Source organism: Panthera pardus, unplaced genomic scaffold (genome assembly GCF_024362965.1).
Source record: "Panthera pardus isolate Hobbes unplaced genomic scaffold, ASM2436296v1 HiC_scaffold_7, whole genome shotgun sequence".
Lineage (NCBI taxonomy): Eukaryota > Metazoa > Chordata > Mammalia > Carnivora > Felidae > Panthera > Panthera pardus.
This window is the reverse complement of record NW_026527002.1, coordinates 27,521,741-27,549,005: the sequence shown is the minus strand read 5'-3', so window position 1 is coordinate 27,549,005 and position 27,265 is coordinate 27,521,741.

Here is a 27,265-nt window from a genome sequence, read left to right as displayed (position 1 = left end):
TCACTTTGCTGTGGTAGCAATAGCCATGAAATATAAAATTATGAAAAAAGTGAAGTACAATAATAAAATCAAATCCATTATTCTTGTGGTACGGGAGACATGATAAAATCTGCTTAGAGGGATTGGGAAAGAACTTTATGGAACTGATAATTCATTTGGGACTTAAAGAATAATTTGTGTATCACCTCAGGACTTGGAAAAACAGAGTATTCATGAGTATTCCCATGTAACAGGATCCTCATATAGACTGGCATAAAGAGAATACAAGTCTTAAAAAAGGAAAGAACACCAGAATATGAGACTAAAGGAAGCAAAAAGGGTTTAATTCTTTTAAACTGAGAAAACGGATTATTCATAATTGAGCCACTTTGTTTTAGTTTTGTTTTTCATTTTCTGAATGTAAACTTTGAGAGTAAGTCTTCAAATGAGTTCATACTTGAATGTTATCCCAAGAAGTTTGTTTTTGTTTTGCTTTTTTAATACAGGAATTCACTGGGGTTAAAATAGGGAGTAACACAGTGACTGATTTATATAACTTAAGATCATTTTGACAGTCATTGGATGACAGATTGGCTGAAAGCAATACTAAGCTGGGACACCATTTAGAAGGACATCACACTAGTTCTGGGGTCAAGAAACAGTGAGATCCTAAACTAAGTTGAAGCAGTGGTGATAGACAGGAGTATTTGCAGACAAATTTAGGGGATAAAGTGGTAATTGTTCACATGAGGAGCATGGGAGGGAATTTACAGATGAGAAGGTTAAAGAAGAGGGAAGGCTTAAAGATGACCCTTAAGATTTGGATTTGATAACCAAGTGGAATTTTGGTGCCAATGATCATGAGAGAAAATATAGAAGGAGGGAGAGGTCATCAAGTTGTGAGGTTTGGGAAGGGCTAATGAAGACTTCTGCATAACATATAGGGAGTAAATGTACTTACAAAGCATTGTTTAGATTAAGTTGAATCAACCTTTTCAAATCCATTCACATAGACCAAACAAACTGAGCCTCATAACTCCTGGCCTATGTGGTGGTACTACTTTACAGCTTTTCAGGTACATTGCTGAAAGACACTGTGGAAGGAGAATCCTCTTAGTGAGCAGAACTAGGAATAGTTCACCTGGTTGTTCATTTTCCTTGGAAAGGAAAATGGTTAGAGGTATTAATCTGTATATTTTAATGGGCTGAGGCCAGCAGGACTTGGAAGAAACATAATTAGAATAAGTGGTGACAAAAAAGTATGGGGAAGAGGCATGTGGAAGAACCTCTATAAACGGGCAAATTAGGTGAAGATATTTGTGTCAAAGAATGACCTTAGTAGAGAAAGATTTTAATAATCAAGCATGGAAAATGGACCACTGAATGGATACCAGTGACCTTTTCCCCAGCCACTCCTATCACTGCCCGATGGCCTCAAGAACAAAGTTACCATGGTGGCAGGAATGGAGGTTATGCATGGGCTCACCAACATGGGCTTTCACTCCTTGACCAGGGTCAGCCTGGCTACCTCCAGTTCTGAGTGCCCATTCTGCCCACAGCAGAGGCCTATGCTATATCGCCAATATGGAACCATTCCCCAAGATCCACTAGCTACCTGATAGAAGGCTGATTTCAGTGTACTGCTTCCATTATGGAAGGTCTTTACTCTTACCAAAATGGACATTTACTGTGGATACAGATTTGCTTTCTCTGCATGCAATACCAAAACTATCATCTGTGCACTTATAGAATATCTTATCCACTATCATGGCATTCCACACAGCATTGCTTTCGTCAAGCAATTTACTTCACAACAGTTAAATGTGACAATGGGCTGATGCTCACTGAATTCACTAGCCCTGATGTGTTCCCTATCATCCTGAAGCAGCTAGTCTGATGGAATGATGGAATGGCCTTATAGATTCAGTTACAGGGGCATCTCGGTGGCTCAGCAGCTTAAGTGTCCTACTCTTGATTTCAGCTCAGGTCATGATCTCGTGGTTCGTGGGTTTGAGTATCGCATCAGACTCCACCCTGACAGTATGGAGCCTGCTTGGGATTCTCTTTCTCTCCCTCTGTCTCTGCTCCTCCCTCCTGCCTCAAAATAAATAAATAAACTTGAAAAAAATATTCCAGCTAGGTGGTGGTATGTTGCAAGACTGGGGCAAGGTTCTCCAGGAGGGTGTATATCCCCTGAAGTACTGTCCAATATATATGTCCATACCCAGAATCATGAATCCCCAAATCAAGGGATAGAAATGGGAGTAACTCCACTCATTATTATCCTGAGTGATCTACCAGCAAAATTGTTGCTTCCTGTCCTCTCAGCTGTAAGCTCTGATGGTCTAGAGATCTTAGTTCCAAAGAGCAATATTTCAATCAGGAGACACAATAATAATTACATTGTAGTGAATGTTAACCATCTACTTTGGGCTCCTCATGCTTCTTCCTCAACAGGCAAGAAATGGGTTACCCTATTGGCTGAGGTTATTAATCCTTATTATCAAGGATCCTTATTATCAAGGACATTGGGTTGATACCTGGAGGAAGGAAGGGATATCCTGAATACAGGAGATCCCTTAGAGTATCTCTTAGTACTTCAATGTTTTGTGATTAAATGAAAAACTACAACCTGTTTCAGGCAGGTGTGCTAGTGGCCCAACACTTTAGACATAAAAGTTTAGGCCATCCCAGTGGCCAAAGAACTATGACCAACTGAGATGCTTGTTGAGGGCAAAGGAAATATGGAATGGATAGTGGAAAAAAGTAATTATAAATACTATCTATAATCATCAGACCAGTTTCAGGAAGAAGGAGTATAATACTATGAGTATTCCTTATTTAATTTTGAATAAGTATGCATATATATTAGCCAAACATTTTTGTTTTTCCTCTCTTATCCCTCATCATCGAATATGAGATGTTACTATTAGTTACCTTTATATAACAGTGAGTTACAGGATATCAAGGGATAACAGTGAATATCACTCAAGAACTTTGTATCTTCTTCTGTGGAAAAAGAAAAGTATCTTTTCATTTTTAAGTAGAATAGTTGTATCCTGGTAGGTGGAAGCATGACTTTGCTATTGGCTTTATTTGGATTTTAAGTATGGGTTAAGGAAATGCATATAGATGTGGTGGTGTTTTTGTTGTGTCAACTTGACTAGGCTTCAGACCCCAGGTATTCAAATACAAATCTAGGTATTGGTGTTGAAGTACTCTGTAGATGTAATTAAAGTCTATAATTAATTGATTTTAAGGAAGGGAGATTATTCTAGATAATCTAGCTGGACCTGAGCCAATCAGTTGAAAGGCTTTAAAAACAAGGCTGAGGTTTCCTGAGAGAAGAAATTCTGCCTGCAGACAATAGCTTTGACTATACCCAAGAATCCCAGTCTGCTCTTCTTAGTGGCTAGCCCAGTGGGCTTTGGTATTGCCCAGACATGTCCCTTAAGCTAACTTACTGCAGTAACTTCCTCAGTATGTATCTTCTAATGGTTCTGTTTCTCTGGTTGACTCCTAAGTGATGTAAACAGGAAGCACATGTCTGCTGTGATCACAACTTAGTAGACTATATACCAATAGGTATGAGAAAACTGTGGGACTAGACTAAATCTGAAGAGATGATGATAAAAAAGTCAAACAAAAATGAAAATATTTATTAACAATATATTCTTTATGCACGGTTTGATCAAATTTGTCTTCTTTCTGAGAACCATCCTCTGAAAACTTCAGCTGTGGGAAATTAAGCAAATCCCAGCAAAGATGTGGCATGTTGCCTTATAAATTATTGAATCTGTCAGTTATTGAATTTGTGTTCTATAAACTCATTTCTAAGATGACTTGGCTTGCCTAGCATGAAGCCAAGCTCAGATTCATTTTTTATGTGGCAAATTTCAGGAAGCATTTTATTTGACCAATGATGGAGGGCAACCCAGTCCACTGCTTGGCTTTATCAGGATTTTATTAAATCTCCTCTGAGGCTCCTCAGATTTTCACTTTTAGAAATAAATAATGCTTTAGGCCTTGCTTAAATCATTTTCATTATTTTGGGGTGCTTTTTAAATGATTTATGTTATGGTGCTTTAGTTGTTGACCTTATTTATGATGGCCATAATACAATTCTCTGTATTTCCTTTAAAATAATAGTAATGATGCCAATATGTTGAGGGGTTACAATATGCAAGGTGCTCTGCTAAATTCACTATAGTGATTGCCTCATTTAACCCTCAAAAGTCCTTTGAGGTAGGTACTGTCATTATTCCCAATTCATAGATGAAAAAGTAGAAGCACAGAGAAGGGAAAAATAACCGGCCACAGGTCACATAACTAATAGACTCAGCTCCGTATAAGTAGAACTCATGTTCTTAACCACTGTGGGTTACTGTGATTAATTTAGAAGGAAAAGGAAATTAAGTATTTTTTAATTTCATAATTGGTTAATGTCCTAATGACTGACTTTTAAGATGAATACATTAAATGTATTATTAACTCCAAAAGCAAACAAAACTAGCTTGTTTTTGTTGGTATTCCCAGAAGTTTTTTCCTGAAAATTGATAATGCATAATAAAGCATCCTCATTCCTGATTCATAACATGACAGAATATATTCTGTTTTCAAACTTCTAAGAACAATAAAAAAATTTTCTTGACTTACCAATATTTTAATACTAGAAGACAGGTATTCTAATTAATGACTGGCCTTTCCCTCTTTCTTTCCTTCTCCTCTTTCCTTCCTTCTTTGCTGCTATTATTTCACTTTTGAAGAGTACTTGTGGATGCTTCCCTTGCCCAACTTTAGAAATGTATAGACCTTTCTTGAAGTCAAGATTAGTTATGCAGTCATTGCAAGCCTGAGTGAAACTTACAAACAGATAAACACTGTTCCCATCTTCCTGACCATGATGTCTCTCTGAGAAGCTCTTGTTCCCTCTTTTCCTTTTGAGAAAGAAACGAAATTCTTCACACATATTAATGCCTTTACTAGATTAGACTTACTGGAGGTTTATGCCGCAGCACCATGGCTCAATATCTCTTGAAGATGTGTCTTCTCTCTTCTCTCTCCTTTTCTTTATCTCTACCTGTTGTTTCATCTCCGTACCTGTTTGTATGAAAGTACATCTTCCTCTCTGACTCCTCCCTTGGCTGACATCCATTCTCTCTCATTCAAGGGAGGAAATTTAGGAAAGAGGACTAGTAAAGGAACATAGAGTGATATTGAGGAAGACTAGAAGTCCTGAATTTCTCTAGGGAGATAATGAATCAAGCAGCAATAGTCTAGTATGGTTCTTCTTCCTCAGCCCAAGGATGCAAACCTGTTCTTCATAATGACTCTGGTGGGAGAAAAATAAAACAGCAGAGAGAAGGGCTCAGTCATGTTTGGTATTGTACAACATGGAAGAGGATCAGTATAATTTGCTTTCTCAGTTTGAAATATAAGCTACAAATAGCAATTGTAGACAGCACTGCCCTAAATTGAGAGATATCCATGGGTTTCCAATGCAGTCTAGTTCTAACTCTGAATGATTCATGAGAGCGGGTACTCAGTTGCCAGGCTCCTCATCTATAATAAGCCTAACTCTTTCAAGGGACACTGATAAACCTTTGTATAGCTGTATTGACTGACTAAATGTTCTCCTTTAATAGGGTAGAGAAAAGGGATTTAAATAGATGGCACTTGAAATACCCTCCAGCTAGAAATGGTCTTATAATAAATGTATCCTAATTAACTATCACAAAATGTAAAGCCTGAGGTGACCAAGTAAGATCGAAAGCCATGTGCCCTCACAAACAGCTGAGATGAGGAGCACTACCCTCAAAACACCATGAAATGTAGGACAGGGATTAAGAACACGTTTTCAGGAGTCAGACCACCCGGTTTCAAATCTGACTTTATGTCCCACCTACTGTGTCACTGCAACCACTCAGAGAATTTCTTTTTACTTCTGTACCTCAGCAATAATCCTTCCCTTATAGGTGTGCAAAAATTGAATGAGGTAATGTGTGTGAGATATTGAGCATGCTGCCCGGCACATAAAAACAGCTTAGTGGAGGTTAACGTAATTAAGGGAAGAGAAAGATTTACAGTTGCTTTCAACACTGAAGGATATGCTTTTTTTCTCTCTTTTTTTAATTTTTAATTTTATTTTTAATTTTCTAAAATTTACATCCAAATTAGTTAGCCTATAGTGCAACAATGATTTCAGGAGTAGATTCCTTAATGCCCCTTACCTAGTTGCTAACTAGGTTGCCATCCCCCCTCCCACAACCCCTCCAGCAACCCTCAGTTTGTTCTCCGTATTTATGAGTCTCTTCTGTTTTGTCCCCCTCCCTGTTTTTATGTTATTTTTGTTTCCCTTCCCTTATGTTCATCTGGTTTTTTAATGAATTGAGGTGAATTTTTAAGAGAAAGACTTTAAGACAGACGTAGCATTTCATAGTTATCCTGAGGCTCTAACTTAGCGTTCTAGTTGCTTATTTACTTCTCTGTGTCACCTTCTCCAAATTCCATTAGCTGGGACAAGGACTCCGTTTTCTCCCTCTTGTATTCTCATCACGGCCACCATGTGCAGCATATAATATAGTGTTAGTGTAAAGAAAGACGGTGACTAGATATAGTATTATGTTGGTTTTCACTACTCACTTTTTCCCCAAAATATATGATTTTCCAACAGGAGATCATGATATTTTTACTTATTTTGTTTTCTTTTTTAAATTCATTTTTTAACTTTGTACTTGAAAACATTTTCAGATTCACAAGAAGTTGCAGCGATAGTACAGGAAGTGCCATGTACCCTTCACCCAGTCTTCCCCGGGTAGTTGTTGCCAACATCAAACCCAGGAAACTGACATTAGTACCATGTGTATGTAACTATATGCTATTTAATCACATGTGACAGCTTGTGTAACCACCACCACAATCAAAATATATAACTATTGCATCACCCCAAAGATCTCCCTCATTTTACCATTTCATAGTCACTTCCATTTCCTTGTTTTTCTTTTCTCAGTCTCTGGAAGCCACTAGTTGGTTCTCCATCTCTACTGTTTTGTCATTTTGAGAGTGCTATCTAAATATAATTATGTAATATGTGATTGTTTTTAGGACTAGATTTTTTTTTCATTTACCATAATGCGCTCGAGAACTAAGTTGTTGTTGCACATATTAATAGTTTGTTCCTTTACAGTATTGAGTGATATTTTTTGTATGGATGTACCATAGCTACCATGGCTTATTTAGCCCTTAACTCATTAAAGCCTATCTAGATTGTTTACAGTTTTCTGCCTATTAAAAATAAAGGAACTATGAACATTTGGGTATGCAGGAGTTTTTTTGTTTTATATATATATATATATATATATATATATATATATATATTATATACATATATATATATATTACTTTTTTAAATGTTTATTTTTGAGAGACAGAGAGAGAGACAGAGTGTGAGCAGGGGAGGGGCATAGAGAGAGGGAGACACAGAATATGAAGCAGGCTTTATGCTCTGAGTTGTCAGCACAGAGCCTGACACAGGACTCAAACTCACAAACCATGAGGTCATAACCTGAGCCGAAGTCAGATGCTTAACTGACTGAGCCACCCAGGCACTCTTATATATCTTTTAAATCTTTATTTATTATGAGAGAGAGAAGAGAGCACATGTGAGGGGAAGGGGGAGAGAGAGAAAGAGAGAGAGAGACAGAGAGAGCGAATCTCAAGCAGGACTCATGCTGTCAGTGCAGAGCCCGACGCAGGGCTTGATCTTGTGAATGGTGAGATCATGAACTGAGCCAAAATCAAGGGTTCAACACTTAACTGACTGAGCCACTCAAGTACCCTGGGTATGTAGTTTTTTTATGTGGCTATAAATTTTAATTTCTTTGGGATAAATACCCAGGAGTGAAATTATTGGGTCATATGATAAGTACACAGATAGTTTTATAAGAAACTGCTAAAACATTTTCCTGAGTGACTGCACCATTTTATATTCCCATAGGCAATACATGAGAGATTCAGTTTCTTCACATCCTTGCCAGCATTTGGTCACAGTTTATCAGCATTGACATTTTACCAGTATGAGTACATTTAGAAAACTTACTTCCATTTACATCCTTATGCCCTCCACTATCTAAAAGTGTCTTAAAGGTTTCCTCTTTATACATTGAAAACTACATCAGACAGTATTATAACTTTTGTTTCAAATAACAAGTAAAATTAAGAAAACTCCAGAAGAGAAGGAAAGTGTATTGTTTTTACACATATTTTTACTCTACTATTCTTTCTTTCTGATATTCCAACATTCCTGCTTTTTTCACTTTCTGTCTGCTAAAAGAACTTCCTTTATCTATTTTTTAGTATATGCCTGCTGACAACTATCTTAGTTGTCCTTTATCGGAAAATGTCTTGATTTATCCTTCATTCTTGAAGAGTAATTTTTGTTAGATACAGAATTCTAGGTTGACAGTTCCAGTGTTTCTGTACTTGAAAAATATCATACCACTTCCTTGGCTTCTGATGAGAAATGTGCTGTAATTTCAATAGTGTTTCCCTTATTGATAAGATATTGTTTCTCTTTTGCTGTTTTTAAGGGTTTTTTTTTTTGTCTTTAGTTTTTAGAAGTTTGATTATGAATTGTGTTGGCATGGATTTCTTTGGATTTACTCTGTTTCATGGTTTGTTCAGCTCTTAAATCCTTTGTGAATTTTGCCAAAATTGGGAAATTTTTAGCCATTATTTCTTTGAAGACTTTTTCAGTCCCATTTTCATTCTTTTCTCCATCTAAGATTTCAAGGATATGAATGTTAGATCTTCTCTTATAGTCCTGAAGGCCCCTGAATGTCTGTTTACTTTTTGTTTCAGTTTATTTTCTTTCTCTTTTTCTATCAAGTGATTTCTATTTCTGTATCTTCAGGTTATCTTCTATCTTTTTTCCTCTTGTCCTCTTCATTTTACTGTTGAGCCCAGCAGCTAGTGTTTGGTTTGCTTTAGGGTGGTTTTTGGTTATTGTATTTTGAAGTTCTGAGATTTCGTTTGATTCTCTCTATATCCTACATATCCTATATCTTATATCCTATATCTTTATTGAGACTTTGTGTCTTTTCATTTGTTTCAAGCATAATTTTTTTAAATTTTTATTTATTTAAGTAATCTCTACACCCCATGTGGGACTCAAACTTATGACCCTAAAATCAGGGGTCCCATGGTCTTCTGACTGAGTCAGGCAGGCAACCCAAGCCTCTTCACAATTTTTTAATAAAGCATTTTCACAATGGCTGATTAAAAATCCTTGCCTGTTAATGATAACCTCTCTTTTATCTTGGTGTTGGCATCTATTGATGGACTTTTCTCCTTCAAATTGAGATAGCCCTGGCTCTGGGTATGATGGCTGATTTTCAAGAATCCATGAACATTTTAAATAGTAAGTTATGAGGCTCGGCTGTTTCAGTAGACCTTTCCTGACACCACACCAGTGAGAAAATGGGGAACTTCGACCTAACTGCTAGATGGGGGAGGAACTTCAGGTTCCCCGCTTGACCCCCAGTGACACCAGGAAGGTGGGGAGGGGTAACCTGTTACTGTGGGCAGGGGCAGGATTCAGGTTCCCTGCCAATAAGGAGAACAAAGCAAGAGAAATTGAACCAAAAATGAAGAATCTTAGAACATGTGGCCCACCGATGTCCATCTGGGATATACAGGACATGACATTCCTAAAGGGTCTCGTGACTAATGTTTTACTACAGAATAAAGGGTAACCTTATCGTGACAATAGCCAACTTTCCACGGTCTTAGAGACCTTACTTTTAACGTGCACAAATTCTTTGGAGACTTGTACTACCTCTAACCCCTGCTGACTAAAAAGTATAGAATCAGTCACTCCTCACAATCCCAGTGCAGCTCTTTCAGCCCACGGTCCTGTCTCCATGGTATAACAGAACCACCCTTTTGCACTGAAAATGTCTCACTGGCCCCACATCACCCAACTTGGCCTCTACTGATACCACCATGGAAGTAGGAGAGGTAGACTGCCTTGTTACTCCTCACTATGTGGCCTCCACTGGTGTTGTATCATGTGGCTGCATTATCACTGGACATTGGAGACCCTGACTAGTTACAAGGCTTCCTCTGACATTATCCCAGCGAGTAGAGAGAAGGATGTCTCATTACTGTCATGTGGGAATGGAAGTCCAGATCTCCGCTAACACTGGGATCCAGGGAGCCCATTGCTGCCTAGTAGGAATGAAAGACCCCCTTGGTATTTTTTGACACCAACATAGCAAGAAGAGTGTTTTATTCCATAGGGTGAGGGTAAAAGTCTATACTCCCCACTCAGCTTTTGCTGGTGTAAGTTGAATTAGGGCCACAAATTATTGTGTGGTCTTTGGTTGGAACAATACAGTTTCGATTTTTTTTTTTATCTTTTCACTTTTTGGTCTTTGGCTAGATAGACAAAGCTTTTTTTCTAGTGTTTTCTTTTGTTTTTGTTAGCATTGATGAGTAGTTGGCTTCTCCAGTTCAGGATGTATATGGCAAAAAAAAAAAAAGGAAACTCTCCACCATCCTGTTCCTCGGGTACTGTAGTTTCTAGCTTGTCTCTGCCTTTTTCTCTCCATTTTTAATAGCATATATTGTTTTATATGTAAGTTCCAGGAATTTTAGGTGATGATAATGAGAGGTATAGGGGGAAATACATCTATTATATATTTCTGCCATAGTATTTAGTATATTTTTTTTAAGTACTTTTTGTCAACTGTCTCTATGGAGAAAAAGAAAAGTAGAATTTGGGAGCAGAAGATGGAGAGAAAAGTAAAAACTCTGGCCCTGATAGTCTACAGCAACATAGGAATTAAGCAGCTTGGATCCCTGGTTATTAGAGCCTCCTGCAAGGCCTGGAAATATTCTTCGTGTCCAGCAACACAAACTTCCTTGGCTGCCCAAGAGCTAAACACAGAATGGATGAGGCCTGGAAGATAAGAGAGGAAGGAAATAGGTTGGGAAAACCACTAGTGGGTAAGAAGGTGAATCCTACTATGTCACATGGTATGGATTAAATAATGAGCTGTATTGGGGAAGATTATATGCCCAGGGCTCAGCCTCTCATTCCTTCCATCAACCCACAGAGAGGGGAATAGGACCCAAGCACTGCTGGAGACATGGTATGCCCTTGAGGAGAAGAATCCCATCCTCTTTGTTAGCCTTCCTTCCTATAAGGTAAATGCGGATGAGCAAAGAATTCAGCTCCAACTAGTCTGGGATTCATTGCCAGAGGAGTTGGCTTGAAAAGCCATCTGCCTAACAGTAGAAGAACATGGAGTTCATGGGAGGTTCAGTGTTTTCTCCAATTCTGTGGTAAGTTCAGTTCAGATGCAACCTTTCTAGCAGGAGGAGGGGACTTCTCAGCCACAACCCGCTCCTGGCTAGCACATTGTCCAGATAACTCAGAATGAGATGTAAACATCACTTCCAGACGCATCTGTTCATTGGATCACACGTACCCCACTGTGTATTTCATAGCTAGGTCTACTCCTCCCTAGATACAAAATCCTTTTGTTTCAAATTATTATTAGCCACAAAAGATGGACCCAATAAGTCAATATATATGAATAATAACAGGGATATATTAAAATAGATTTTCTTTAAACTGATAACAGTGAAAAGCAATACAGTTTCTTTAAAAGTCAGCAGTTACACAGCTTTGTGACACAGCAGGGAGTGAAATCCAGGTTTGAACTGCAAAGTCACTTCCTTCTATTGCAATACGAGACAGCCTAAGCTGCCGTTTCTGTAAAAAAGATGATATCATTTTTTCTGAGTCTCAAGAAAATGCCACCATCTTTCCTTCCAATCATTATAGCAAACCAGATAAATCTGCATACTTATTTTTTAAGACATCTTTACCTTAATCATAAGTTAACTTTATTGTTCACTGCAACTGCCCCAAAATTAAATTCTTGCTAAAATTTGCATCATTTAACTGTGACAAAACAAGCAGTTTAACTAGTATTTTAGTCTTGTGTAAACAAAGTAATTAACAGACAAAAAGAATTCCACTTTTCAGCTGATTGTCAGGAGGCTTTGCTGACAGATCAAAGGAAGAAATAAATGAAATTATAAATCAAAAGCTGTCAGCACTGACTTCAATGTAAATCAGTGCTGACTAGAATCAACATACACAATACTTAGTCATTTTACAAAAAATATTTATCATCTGTCATATTTTGTTAGAAGGACTTAAAGAAGATTCAACACATGACTGCTGATTAATGGGTGGTGTGCAAGGACTGACAGCATCCCAGGCTGAAGAAGTGTGTTAGTGATATAGTCACACATAAGAAAATGACAAAGGAATGTTCTATTCAACACCAAATCTCTCCCTTTTTCCAGCATAGATGTGCAGGCAATGTATTGAGAAATTGGCAATGAACATGCAATATTTAGAAACATAAATGCAGCCCCGCTGAGAAATATCCTGGTCCAATTACTTGGGCTTCTTTCGGGATAAAATTAAGTTGCCAGGCAACGGACAAAGATCTAATTTCTCAGAAATAAGAGTGTATGTGAGGCGGTGTGTGTGAGGGAGGCAGACAGAATACACAAAGCGCCTTGATTCTAAATGGTTAGATATGACAGATTTGTTGTGATGGTGAATATAATAATGGGAAGGTGTTAATAAAATTGATTTTTCAAAAATATGGATTCTTACAAAGCAAACAATCCCCCCTCTATGCCCCCCCATCTTTTTTTTTTCAAATGGCCGTGATGCAGACATGAGAAAACCAACCTGTGGTAACTGATCAGGTAAGAGGCCAGGCTGTGACTTCTCTGTGTGTGCCACAGCATAGCATTAGGAGGCAAGAACTGAGAGAGGCATATTTCTTGATGCTCCTGCTGAGCAGGAAATATATGATGTGGCTAGAACTACAAAGGGTCGCAGCTTTTATTCACCATAGGATAGAAAAGCTAAGGCCAGTAAAGGAAGGCCTCAGCCTCCCATTGGAAAGGCAGCAGTGTAGAGATGAGCAAGGAGCATCATTCTCATTTTTTTGTATGTGTATGAAAAATCAAAGTATTTGCTTGTAAAGTCGGTAAGGGATAACACATATTGTTTTCCAAATCTCTAGCAAGGTATTCAACAAAGGTCCAAACTCATTCCTACACACACACACACACACACACACACACACACACACACACACTCCTCCTTTTTAAGTACATGATTGTCACCTGCTGCAATCTATGCAAATGTCTGTTCCAGATCTATCCTAATTGGATAAAAAAAGCAATAAATGTAATGGGACATAGTTAACCTCCCAAAGGCCTATTAGTCTGCTCAACTGTGACAGCTAGGAGGAAATTCAAGTAGTTCTAATAAATCACCCAAAGGCAGAGAGCAACTGCTAATAGAGAATCTCAGGGGAAAAAAATCTGATGGAAAACATTCTGGCTTTATAGATTATGAATCTACAGTTTCTTTAAACCTTACCCTAGCTTCCATCTGTCTCTGGTATCCTCCATCCAGTACTGTTTTTCTACAGAAGCGAGCTTGAATTGGTGCTCCCTAAATCTGAGTTTTTACTCTGTAGCGTTTCCATAATGTTTTCTTGGCTCACCATAGACCTTATGGAAAGTCTTATTGAAAAGGTCCAGTGCTTAGTATCACTTTCTCACATGGCCCATTGCATGCATATGTATGTACACACATGCTTCACATACACAGGCTGAAAATTCAAAATGAGACCAGCACTATAGCATGGACTCTTGGTATTCACAGATTTAGCATCCTAGGTTTTGGTATTCACAAAACAAAATTTTGAAGACAATGAGAGCTTGTGATTTTTAATTTAGCTGAAGTAAAAAAAAAAGTTTATTTTCTTAAAACATGTTTTTAGTTTATTTATTCATTATTTGAGAAAGACACAGACAGCATGAGTGGGGGAGGGGCAGAGAGACAGAGAGAATCCCAAGCAGGCTCCACACTGTCAGCAAAGAGCCTGATGTGGGGCTTGAACCCACAAAATCGTGAGATCATGACCTGAGCCGAAACCAAGAGTTGGACACTGACCAACTGAGCCACCTAGGTGCCTTAAAAAAGTTTCTCAGGTTGTTTTGAAGAGTATGTTTTATAGGTCATGGGTCAGCTCAGTTAATTGTCAAATATCCTGTTCATATTGTGTGTATTTTAGATGAGAGGTTAAATGACTTATTCAGGGGCCACAAATGGTGAATAGATATGCTGAATCCAATGTAGATCTCTTGAACCATGCCTAGAAAATAACTCAAATTATGAATGTTCTCACATAACCACATCAAAGGTTGTTCCAAACCCTTTTTTTGAAGAATTTACCAGACTCATTTTGCACATCAGGAAACAAAGTTTTTACAAGTTGAAGGTTGAATTGCTTAGAGCACAGTAAAATGATACTTTTATGTGTTTCATAAATTTTGAAGCTATATGACTAGGAGAGCTATCGACAACTTTTGCAGTTAAATATTTTTACTGAACGGTGCAAGTTATCTGTTTTCCAAATACAATCCACATCTTAAAACATTTTTTTAACTTGCTTCTTTTCTCTCTTAGTTCTCTCTCTATGACTCCATAGGGGCATGCTGGCAGGATTCTTCAAGGCTTCAGAAGATGTTTCTGACCACTTGCTGCCTGTGGGTCTTTGCAAACCACTAGCCCACGGACAATAGCAGATTGGAGGGACAATATGCCAAGGGTGAAAGAGCCCCTTGGCTGGCTGCTGGACAGGAGAGAACGGTAGCACACACCCCTAAGAGGCTGGGGCAGACCCTTCCCAGTGGTCAGCAGAGGCACAACATTCATAGTCCTTGCCCCAGGAAAGAAACAGCCCTATTTTCCTTACCTATAAAGAAGCCAGCAACCTGACCCACAACACTTAGGGGAAATACATCTACAGGTAAACAATAATAAGAAATAGAATTTGTATAAGGTACTTATTCACTTAAGACTGGAAAATCATGTTGGGGAAAAAAAAACCCAAAAACTGGTAGCTTTCATTGAAACAGAAGTAATAGAAGAGATGAACAAAATCTTCAGACAAAAAGTAACAAGAGTCTTCAGGAAATAGAATTAGAGCTCCGAAAAGACTTTCTAGAACTAACAAATGTGGTTTCTGCTTTTTTAAAACTTACATTTAAAAACAAAAAGAAAAAAAGAAAGATGTATGCTAATTAGCCATTTAGGGTTCTCAAAGATTAAGAGAGATATGTTACAAAAAAATTAAGTTTCACAGAGCTGGAATTTATGAGTGAGAGGCCATGAGCCACACAGAACAGACCCAGAAGATCTAATGTAACAAGAATGCCCAAAAGGACAGTGGGGTATAGATGGGAGATGAATTATTAGACAAAACTTTTTTTAAAAAAAGAAATCTACCCTGAATTGTAGAATATTCAGATCAAGATTTCACCATGCCATAGGCAGTGTTAATAAACACACACACATACACACACACTCACGTCTAGACAGATCATGGCAATGTTTCTGAAATGGAAGAAGAGAGAAAAATCTTACAACTTTCAGAGAGAAAATTACAGAAGAAAGACACACTTCTCAAATCATCTTTCATTAAGAGTTAAGTCTCGATGATGCCAGAAGGATCAGAATTTTGTAAAATGCATTCTAAAACAATTATTGAAGATGTAAAGCAAACCATCATGCTGTAAACCTTAAACTTATACAGTGATGTATGTCAATTATTTCTCAATAAGACTGAGAAAAAGAATTATTGAAAAAGAAAATATAATTTAAGAGACAGTCTCACAATAACATGAGACTAAAAATTCTTAATTGTTTTAACTAAGGATTTGAACCAAGCATGGAAGGAAGTAGGAAATAAAATATTTTCTAAAGGTTTCATGTTTGTGTGAAGTGTAGAAGAGACAGCAAGGAAAACCTTGTAGGAAGAGAGTATAGTTATTATTTAACACTCTTAAAATATTAGAAAAATACATGTTTAATTTTGATTGTTAAAGACTGGAATCAAACTCTATAATGAATAAGAATAAAGAGGAACAAAAAGAGAAATTTGCTAAGACAAAGGCAAGAAAAGGAAAAACAAAAGAAAAAAGAAAAAAACGGCAAAAAAAAACAGTAGCTTAAGTAAGATTTAAGAAATAAAACCCATGTTACATCACCAAAGTAAATATGAAGAAATACTGAAAATAAGTAAAATGTTTAATCTAAGAAAATGGAAGGAAAAACAAAATAGCAAGGAATCAATCATAATAAATACTGTAAGTAGTGAGAAATAATTAAAATAGAAAACAAAATATTAAAAGAATAATAAAAGAAAACCTAATTCTTTGGAGATGAATTAAATAGATAAAAAACCTGAATGAGGAAATAAAAAATTTTAAGAAAGGAATATGAAGGAATATAACTGTAGATAAGGCAGCAATGAAAAGAATCACAATATACCACGTGACTTCATAGCAACATATTGAAGTAGCCAGAGCAATGGTGCCAGTGGTGCCTAATACGAATGCAGGGGTGAGAATGTTCTCTCTCTGCGTCATCCCATATGGTAGCCACTAGCTACATGTAGCTGTAGAGCACGTAAAATGTGGCTGGTAAGATTGGAGAACTAGCTTTCCCCCTAAGGTCAGGAACAAGACAAGGATGTCCACTCTCGCCACTGTTATTCAACATAATATTGGAAGTCTTAGCCTCGGCAATCAGACAACACAAAGAAATAAAAGGCATCCAAATCGGCCAGGAGGAGGTCAAACTTTCACTCTTCACAGATGACATGATACTCTATATGGAAAACCCAAAAGATTCCACCAAAAAACTGCTAGAATTGATTCATGAATTCAGCAAAGTTGCAGGATATAAAATCAACGCTCAGAAATCAGTTGCATTCCTATACACCAACAATGAAGCAACAGAAAGAGAAATCAAGGAATCAATCCCATTTACAGTTGCACAAAAAACCATAAAATACCTAGGAATAAATCTAACCAGAAAGGTGAAAAATCTATACACTGAAAAGTATAGAAAGCTTATGAAAGAAATTAAAGAATACCCCAAAAATGGAAAAAGATTACATGCTCCTGGATAGGAAGAACAAATATTGTTAAAATGTCAATACTACCCAAAGCAATCTACATATTCAATGCAATCCCTACCCAAATAACACCAGCATTCTTCACAGAGCTGGAACAAATAATCCTAAAATGTGTATGGAACCAGAAAAGACCCCGAATAGCCAAAGCAATCTTGAAAAAGAAAACCAAAGCAGGAGGCATCACAATCCCAGACTTCAAGCTATACTACAAAGCTGTAATCATCAAGACAGTATGGTACTGGCACAAGAACAGACACTCAGATCAATGGAACAAAATAGAGAACCCAGAAATGGACCCACAAATATATGGCCAACTAATCTTTGACACAGCAGGAAAGAATATCCAATGGAATAAAGACAGTCTCTTCAGCAAGTGATGCTGGGAAAACTGGACAGCAACAGGCAGAAGAATGAACCTGGACCACTTTCTTACACCATACACAAAAATAAACTCAAAACGGATGAATGACCTCAATGTAAGACAGGAAGCCATCAAAATCCTCAAGGAGAAAGCAGGCAAAAACTTCTTTGATCTTGGCCACAGCAACTTCTTACTCCACACGTCTCCAGAGGCAAGGGAAACAAAAGCAAAAATGAACTACTGGGACCTCATCAAAATAAAAAGCTTCTGCACAGTGAAGGAAACAATCAGCAAAACTAGAAGGCAACCGACAGAGTGGGAGAAGATATTTGCAAATGACGTATCAGATAAAGGGTTAGTATCCAAAATCCATAAAGAACTTATCAAACTCAACACCCAAAAAACAAATAATCCAGTGAAGAAATGGGCAAAAGACATGAATAGACACTTCTCCAAAGAAGACATCCAGAGGGCCAACTGACACATGAAAAAATGCTCAATATCACTCATCATCAGGGAAATACAAATCAAAACCACAATGAGATACCACTTTACACCTGTCAGAATGGCTCACATTAACAACTCAGGCAACAACAGATGTTGGCGAGGATGTGGAGAAAGAGGATCTTTTTTGCATTATTGGTGGGAATGCACGCTGGTGCAGCCACTCTGGAAAACAGTATGGAAGTTCCTCAAAAAACTAAAATAGAACTACCCTATGACCCAGCAATTAATTGCACTACTAGGTATTTATCCAAGGGATACAGGTGTGCTATTTCGAAGGGACACATACACCCCCATGTTTATAGCAGCACTATCAACAATAACCAAAGTGTGGAAAGAACCCAAATGTCCATCGAGGGATGAATGGATAAAGAAGCTGTGGTATATATATACAATGGAGTATTACTCAGCAATCAAAAAGAATAAAATCTTGCCATTTGCAACTACATGGATGCAACTGGAGGGTATTATGCTAAGTGAAATTAGTGAGTCAGAGAAAGACAAAAATCATATGACTTCACTTGTATGAGGACTTTAAGAGACAAAACAGATGAACATAAGGGAAGGGAAACAAAAATAACATAAAAACAGGGAGGGGGACAAAACAGAAGAGACTCATAAATACGGAGAATAAACTAAGAGTTACTGGAGGGGGGATGGGCTAAGTGGGTAAGGGGCACGAAGGAATCTACTGTGGAAATCATTGTTGCACTACATGGTAACTTGGATGTAAATTTTAAAAAATAAAAAATAAAATTAAAAAAAAGATTGGGGAACCAATTTTTTTCAATTTCATTCAATTTAAATAGCTACCTATGGTTAGTGTCTACTGTATCGGGTATGGGGCAGCACAGAGGAAACAAGGAGACCCCCCCCAAATTTGACATAAGAAGGAGAAAATTTGAGTAAACCACTAATCATACAAAAGATCAGTCAAAAACCTACTAATTTAAAAAGCAACAAACCTAGACATAACAGCTGGCTTCTACCTGATGTTTAAAGATGATCACCATAGTAGTAAAAATATTACAGATTATTTAAAAATAAATAGAAGTTTCTCTAATTCGTTTTATAAAGTTGGGAAAATCTTGATACCACAACTTGACTAAGATACTGCAAAAACAACACTGTAGGCCAATTTCACTAATGAATACTAGTGCATGACTCCAAAAATCAACAAATCAAATCCAGTAGCATGTTAGAAGATTAACAACTGAGTTTTCTACTAAAATTATTGGTGTGGTTCAAGAGCAGAAAATCTGTCAACGTCACTCACTGCACCATTAAATTAAAGAAGGAAAAATATATGATTATAGGAATAGATGCTGAAAGCATATGATAAAATGCAAACTCATTCCTAATAAAAACTTTAAAAAATAAATTACTTAAACATGTTAAAGGTTACTCAAAATCAATAGCAAACACTATGCATGGTGAAATACTGTAACCAATTCCAGTGGATCATGAAAAAAGAGAAATAATGTATCTTTATTGCTAATTAAAATTATTTTAGACATCCTAATGCTCCAACACAATAAATAGAAATAATTACTATCAATTTGCAAGGGTAAGCTAAATTGGCTTTCCCTGCAAATGAATAAATGACTTAAATGTTTTCTTACACTGAAATATTATAGGGGTGCCTGAGTGGCTCAGTTAGGCATACAACTCTTGATTTGGGCTTAGGTCATGATCTCACAGTTTGTGAGTTTGAACCCCACATCAGGCTGTGTGCTGGGTGTGGAACCTGCTTGGGATTCTGTCTCTGTCTCACTCTCTCTCAAAATAAGTAAGTAAACTTAAAAAAACCTGAAATATTACAATAAAATCCAGAAAATTTTGTATATAAATTTAACATGTAAGACATCTTTTCCAGAAGTCAAGAACTCCAGAATCCTCAAAATAATCAAAGAACAAACCTGGACGCAAAAACAGAATAACTGAAGTAATTCAAAAAACTATTTGCCAGAGGAATTAAAATGGAAAATGAGCAAATAAAAAGGTGTTTAATCACACAAGTGGTCAGAAAGGTGCAGATTATAACTAGAGGGAGATATCATTTTTTAAGACATTAAATTGGCCTACAATTTATTTTTTTTTTATTTTTTAATATATGAAATTTACTGTCAAATTGGTTTCCATACAACACCCAGTGCTCATCCCAAAAGGTGCCCTCCTCAATACCCATCACCCACCCTGCCCTCCCTCCCACCCCCCATCAACCCTCAGTTTGTTCTCAGTTTTTAACAGTCTCTTATGCTTTGGCTCTCTCCCACTCTAACCTCTTTTTTTTTTTTTTTTTTTTTTTTTCCTTCCCCTCCCCCATGGGTTTCTGTTATGTTTCTCAGGATCCACATAAGAGTGAAACCATATGGTATCTGTCTTTCTCTGTATGGCTTATTTCACTTAGCATCACACTCTCCAGTTCCATCCATGTTGCTACAAAAGGCCATATTTCATTTTTTCTCATTGCCACGTAGTATTCCATTGTGTATATAAACCACAATTTCTTTATCCATTCATCAGTTGATGGACATTTAGGCTCTTTCCATAATAATTTGGCTATTGTTGAGAGTGCCGCTATAAACATTGGGGTACAGGTGCCCCTATGCATCAGTACTCCTGTATCCCTTGGATAAATTCCTAGCAGTGCTATTGCTGGGTCATAGGGTAGGTCTATTTTTAATTTTCTGAGGAACCTCCACACTGCTTTCCAGAGCGGCTGCACCAATTTGCATTCCCACCAACAGTGCAAGAGGGTTCCCGTTTCTCCACATCCTCTCCAGCATCTATAGTCTCCTGATTTGTTCATTTTGGCCACTCTGACTGGCGTGAGGTGGTATCTGAGTGTGGTTTTGATTTGTATTTCCCTGATAAGGAGCGACGTTGAACATCTTTTCATGTGCCTGTTTAAATTGGCCTACAATTTAAAAGAATAATAACATCTAGGGTTGGTAGAATATTAATTGCTACAATCTTTGGGATTTAATATGGCAAAATTTGTTAAAAGTATATGACTAATGCCTGGAAAGCCACGTTGGGATTTATCCCTTAGAACTAAGTGTGTGTATATATGGGAGCTGCATTGCAGCATTAACTTCAGTAGTATAAACCTACTACTATATGTTAACCAGTGGAAGAACTACAGAACATTATGTGACCATTTGAAAGAATGTGTTGGAGCTATGTCTGTTGTCCTGGTGATACAGATGCATATGTTTTATTCTTCTATGTGAAAATCAATTTGTAAAGTATATAATATGATTCAGTTTTTATATAAAGTAAATCCTATGTATGTGCTTAAATGCTTCTGGGACGAGGAAAAAACGTGTGGAAAGACATACCTATTAGACCATGTATTTGTTGCTATTTGATATTTTCCCATTTTATTGTTTTTTAATTTTTTTAAACTTTGTTTATTGTGAGAGAGACAGAGACAATGCAAGTGAGGCAGGAGCAGAGAGAGAGGAAGAATGCAGGCTCCTCACTGTCACAGCTGAGCCAGATGTGGGGCTCGAACCCACAAACCGTGAGATCATGACCTGAGCAGAAACCAAGAGTTGGACACTTAACTGACTGAGCCACGCAGGTGCCCCAATATTTTCCCATTTTAAACCTTCTTTTACATTATATTTTTTATTTTTGAAAAGTAAAATATTCTTGGTGTAGCAAATGAAATACTAAACTACACAAAGAAAAGCTAATTATTGCCCCTGCTTCATGTCTCTATTCCCTTTCTCCAATACCACCCCTTGTGATAACAAATGTTAACAGCCCAGGATGTATTCTTTCTCATCTTTATTCTTGCTTAAACAAATATGAATATATACAAGCATATGTTCATACATAATGGTTTGCTTATTTCTACTAGATTAGTATCATGCTGCACATATGACTTGGTGACTTGATATTTTTATCAAGTAATCTATCAGGGATATTTCTGATATACAAGTGTGAGTTTGTGTGTGTGTGTGTGTGTGTGTGTGTGTGTGTGTGTGTGTGTGATTGTATTTCTTTTTTCTCCCTCTGTTTTAGTTCATATACTAAACACAGTGTATATAACACAAATGTTCAAATAAATATTGGGAGGTTTTATCTTTTTTGATATTGGTTTGGCTTGATTTTGTGTTTCTGTTTTTGTTTTTGTGTTTTTGTTTTCCAGTCTTCTCTCCCCATCTTTCACAGACCACGCTATTAAAACTCAATACTTCAGATGAGTAGAAATTGAAGAATTGTTATTTTTTAGTAAATCTGGTCATTTTTTTCTCTTTAAAATGTTCAGTTATCTAGATAATCTAGTAAGGACAAAACTGAAGGGAAAATGAATTTATTGATGCTGTATACTATTATGTTCCAATTTTTATTCCTTGTATTTCACTTATATTCTTATTATATGGTACTCCTTATATACGAAGAGTAATTTAATAATAAGAATGTGTATGAAAAATCCATCTCGAATAATGTAACAGGTTAATTCAGAAGTTGGGGAGAAGAGGGTGCTCAATAAAATGCCTTACTAACCCCAAAAAAGAGTCATTTGGGAAGAATAACATATAGTACCAGTTTTCAGATGTATATAGTCCATTTCTGAAGAGACAGATTAATTCATTGAATTAAATATCTACCTGTAAAGACAACTGTGAGAAAATAACCCACGGGGTAAACTGTTTCCACCATAAACGAAAGGATGGTTGAAGCACAAAGCACCAGCCCCAATGTCATATCTTTAGCTTTACATGTCTACTGCTTGCAAACTTTGAATACTTTGAAACTAATATAATTCTACTCCCTTTGGAAAGGCTCTTCACTGGCTGTAGAGTACAGTGGTGCGGTGGGAAGCACACAGGCTCAGCCCCAGATTTTCTGGATTTGCATTGTAGATCCACCTCTCATTCTCTGTGTGATCTCAGTGTCCCATTCCTTATCTGTACAACAGACACAGAGAAAGCATTTGCCTCATAGGGTAATGGGGAGGATTCAGTAAATGAATATATGTGAAGTACTCAGAAGAGTGCTTGGCACTTACTTAGTGCTATGTAGGTGTTCGCATTATTTTTGTTGCCGTCAGTGTTGTTGAAACACGATTGGCCGTCACGCAGTGGGCTACTATCCTGAGTGAGAAGCAGAGTCCACCCAGCACCCTTCCTAGGAAACTCCTTGCCAATTCATATCAGGATATTCACAAACTGAACTCTCCCGGTTAAAGCATCAGTCTAAGGCCAATGTGAACACCGAGAGATTCTGAGAAGGGAAAGAGTATAACATTAAAACATGGAGTCAGGTGAAATTTTTAAAATTTGAAGTCTAAGATATTTAGAAAGCTGTCAGACTCGTACAAGCTGCAGTGTGTCTGCCTCCAGAAATTATTTCGCCCACCTTGTTCCTCATCCTAATGTCCTGTTTCCTGTCTACCATGCATTAAAATTTTAACTAAGTCAATTTTTTTTTCTAAAATAAAAGTTAGTATCATCTTCGCCAGAGACAAAAATAACAAAAATGTGGATAGAATATAAGAGTTTAAGTTGAGATATCTTTGTCATATCTATTTTGGAATTGCTCCACTGTTTGTCATATGATTTCTATTTGTTTATTATTGTGGTCTGTTGGATTTACATTTCAGATAGCTTTAGTAGTTGTATGGATATCCTGGTAAGTGAAATACAGATAAGGAACCTCTTATTCCTGCCAACCAACACTGCCATCCAGCCTCCCTCTCTCTGAACTTGAAACGGTCTCTTGTATCCCAACTCTTTTAGTCACTAGGTCTCAGTCTTCAAATTGTCTCTTTCATTGTGTCTTCTCTGTGCCCATCACCAGCACTCTCCTTTTTACTGATGGTACCTCATAGCAGGATCGCTATCACAGCCTCCTAGCTGGATTTCCTGATGCATCAATTTCCTGTACAATACATCCTGTATCAACATAAACAAGGGACTTCCTTCTCAACGTAATTTGTCTTCTCTTTTAAATTCTGAAATGATCAACGACTGGAACCATGATATGTTCATGTCTGTACTTCCAGGTTTTTAATTTTCAAAAATTTATTATTGAAGTGCAATTGATATACAATGTTATATTAGAACGTGTGCCCAATACACAGCAATTGTGGGGTAGAGGGATTTTGAATTTAAATTTTGCTTCCAGGGCTAAGAGTGCTATCATCAAGTTAAATGCTTTTACTTTAAACAGATTAGTTTACAAGCTCTTTGGGGTATTATGAGCTTGTGTAGGAATCAGAGGCTTTCTTTGTTTTTGTCTATTCAACCTTCTCAAATGTCTACTGCCTGTGCCAGGAGGAAAATCTAAATCTTTGTATGGTCATGCGTGAGTACTTGAAAACCTGTTTCCCCAACTGTTAGCAACAAAAAGATTCCCCATAGAAAAAAGTATCATAAAGATAACCTGATCTTAATTTTGGAAATAATGATTTTGATTAACAATTTATGTAAAAGGAAAAATATTACAAGTGAGTCATTTCTTTGGTAGAACAACAGGTGGCAGCAGAGGGAGATAATCTTGGCAGTCCCATTTTTTACAATTATTAAAACTGAAGATTGTTTTTTGTAAACCATTTTGAATCCTGTCTAAAAATGAACATGATTGCCAAAAATCAGTGTGTAGTTTTGTTTAGTAATTATAATACATTCAGCTTTTGAAAATAATGATGTTCCTGGGACAAATACACAGAGATGAACTCTCTTAGAACACTCTCTTGAAAAGTTACTTTTTGGTAGACCTGAAAAGAAGAAAAATAAACCAACTAAGTAGATACTTGGTTTCCAAAAAGATAACCACTGGACGTTTCTCTTACATTAATCAAATTTTCTCTTCCTATTATTCAATTTATCACGGCAACATTTCAGTTTTTAAATCACATTTAATTTATCATGTGATTTGGTATAATTTTTTTTAATCCAGAACTGAAATCTTTTGGCAAGAAATAGTAAATTTGAGGGGCGCCTGGGTGGCTCAGTTGGTTAAGTGTCTGACTCTTGATTTCTGCTCGAGTCATGATTTCGCGATTTGTGAGTTTGAACCCCCTCATTGGGCTCCATGCTGACAGTGCAGAGCCTACTTGGGACTGTCTCTCTTTCCCTCTCTCTCTGTCTCTCAGAATAAATAAACAAACTTTAAAAAATGGTAAATCTGAATAAAGAGCATTGCAGTTTTATAAAAGGCGCCAGAGCTTATCTATTCTTGGAAGAGAACTATGGCATTTTTCTAATAATTTCAAAGGTTAAGGTGCACCTTGACACGAGTTATCTGGACAATTGACTAAATTTTTCATTTTATTATTTATGTGATTGTAGCAGTGAAGACAACTCTTTTATTTTTATTTTATTTTTTTCTTTTGAGAGAGAGAGAGAGCATCTGTGCTCGTGAGCAGAGGAGTGGCAGAGGGAGAGAATCTTAAGCAGGTTCCACGCCCAACATGGAGCCAGTAGTGGGGCTCGATCCCACAACCTTAAGATCATGAGCTGAGTCAAAATTAAGAGTGAGACACTTAGCCAACTGAGCCACCCAGGCGCCTCTACAAATACTTCTTTTAGAGAAATACTCTTTTCATGTGTAGTTTTGTATGTGGAGGGAACTAAGGTCAGAGGGAGTCAAAGGGTTAAGATCCTTTTTTCACCCAAAGGGAACAGAAAGAAAATAATTAATAATCATATCAAATCTCTGGAGTAGCCCGAAATACACCAAAACTGATGACAGCTAACAGTAGAAGGTTAGACTCAGGTTTAATTATTGGTAGTTTTGAATGCATTTAAGACTTTCAGGCCACTTACAAATAAAATGGTCTTTTTTTTCTTCTTCCTTTAAAAGACATAATCTATGCTTTTAGAGACAGATCTTGCTGGGCTAGCCTACAGAAACTTTTTTTTTTTTTTATTGTGGCAGCAAGAAGGGATAAAGTTTGCCAGATAACAAAGTTTGCCAAACAAATTTTAGGAGAAGTATAGACTCACATAGTGTTTTAAAATCAGCAGTAAAGGGACACCTGGGTGGCTCAGTTGGTTGAGTGACTGACTCTTGATTTCAGCTCAGGCTATGATCTCACCGTTTGTGAATTCAAGTCCTGAGTCAGACTCTGTGCTGACAGCACAGAGCCTGCTTGGGATTCTCTCTTTTCCTCTCTCTCTCTCTCTGCCCCTCCTCCACCTGTGTTCTTGCTCTCTCTCTCTCTCTCTCTCTCTCTCTCAAAGTAAATAAATAAACTTTAAAAAATTTAAATAAGTAGTAAGGTATTTTACGCCCCAGCTTTCTCTTCTTTACTTCTTCCCTTACTCCTAGCAGCACTAGCCTCTTACCTCAGGCCCTCAAGCCTCCCTACACCTTCTTTCCTCTACCCTTTCAGGCTTACTTTCAGATTAAATAGAAATAAATAACTTATAACAGGCGCAAAGGCCTTAAGTTAAAGTTCCACTGAGTAGAATAAAAGTGTCAGGCTCCCAACTATCAAACCAAGGGGGCTTGTCAACAGTGAAAGGACAGAATTATGGGTACGGCACTGAAATAAATCATGTAGTTGCTCCTTCCTCTGTTTCCATGATGATGAGCTGAAACAATTGCAGACGTGGCCATGATGTTGGTCTTCAAGGCACATAACCTCTACGTCACCGTGATACACACCTATGACCAATACAATCAGAAACCAAACCACACCAACTAAACAAACAAAAAAGCCAAGCTCATAAACACAGAAAACGGATTGGTAGTCGCCAGGGAAGAAGGTAGGTGGGAAATGGGTGAAATGATTGAAGGGGGTCAAAAGGTACACACTTCCAGTTATAAAATAAATTAGTCATGGGGATGTAATGTGCAGCATGGTGACTATAGGTAATAATACTTATTGCGTATTTGAAAGTTACTAAGAGACTATATCTTCAAAGTTCTCATCACATGAAAAAAAAATTTAACTCTGTATGGTGATGGATGGTAACTAGATTTACCATGATGATCATTGCTGCAATGTATACAAGCATCAAAGATTAATGTTGTACACCTGAAGCTAATATATTAGCTTTGCCCCTCAATAAAAAAAGCTCAAATGTCCCTCAATAAAAAAAAAAATTACAACTCATTTGAAATGGTCTGAAGGGTACAGGTTCTCAAATGGAAAATTAGATCTTCTTCTTCAATTAAATAGTTTTAAGAAACAAGGTCTGCACACACATGTCTTTGATGACTTCCTCTCTCAAAAGAAAATACCTGAGCTGGTTTCAGAGTGTTTGTTTCTATCACACAGCAATGGCTCACTCCCAAATGGGGGAAGCTCTATAGGCAAAATGTGACTTAGGAAAGGGGAAAGAGAGCAAGATTAGTCAAAATA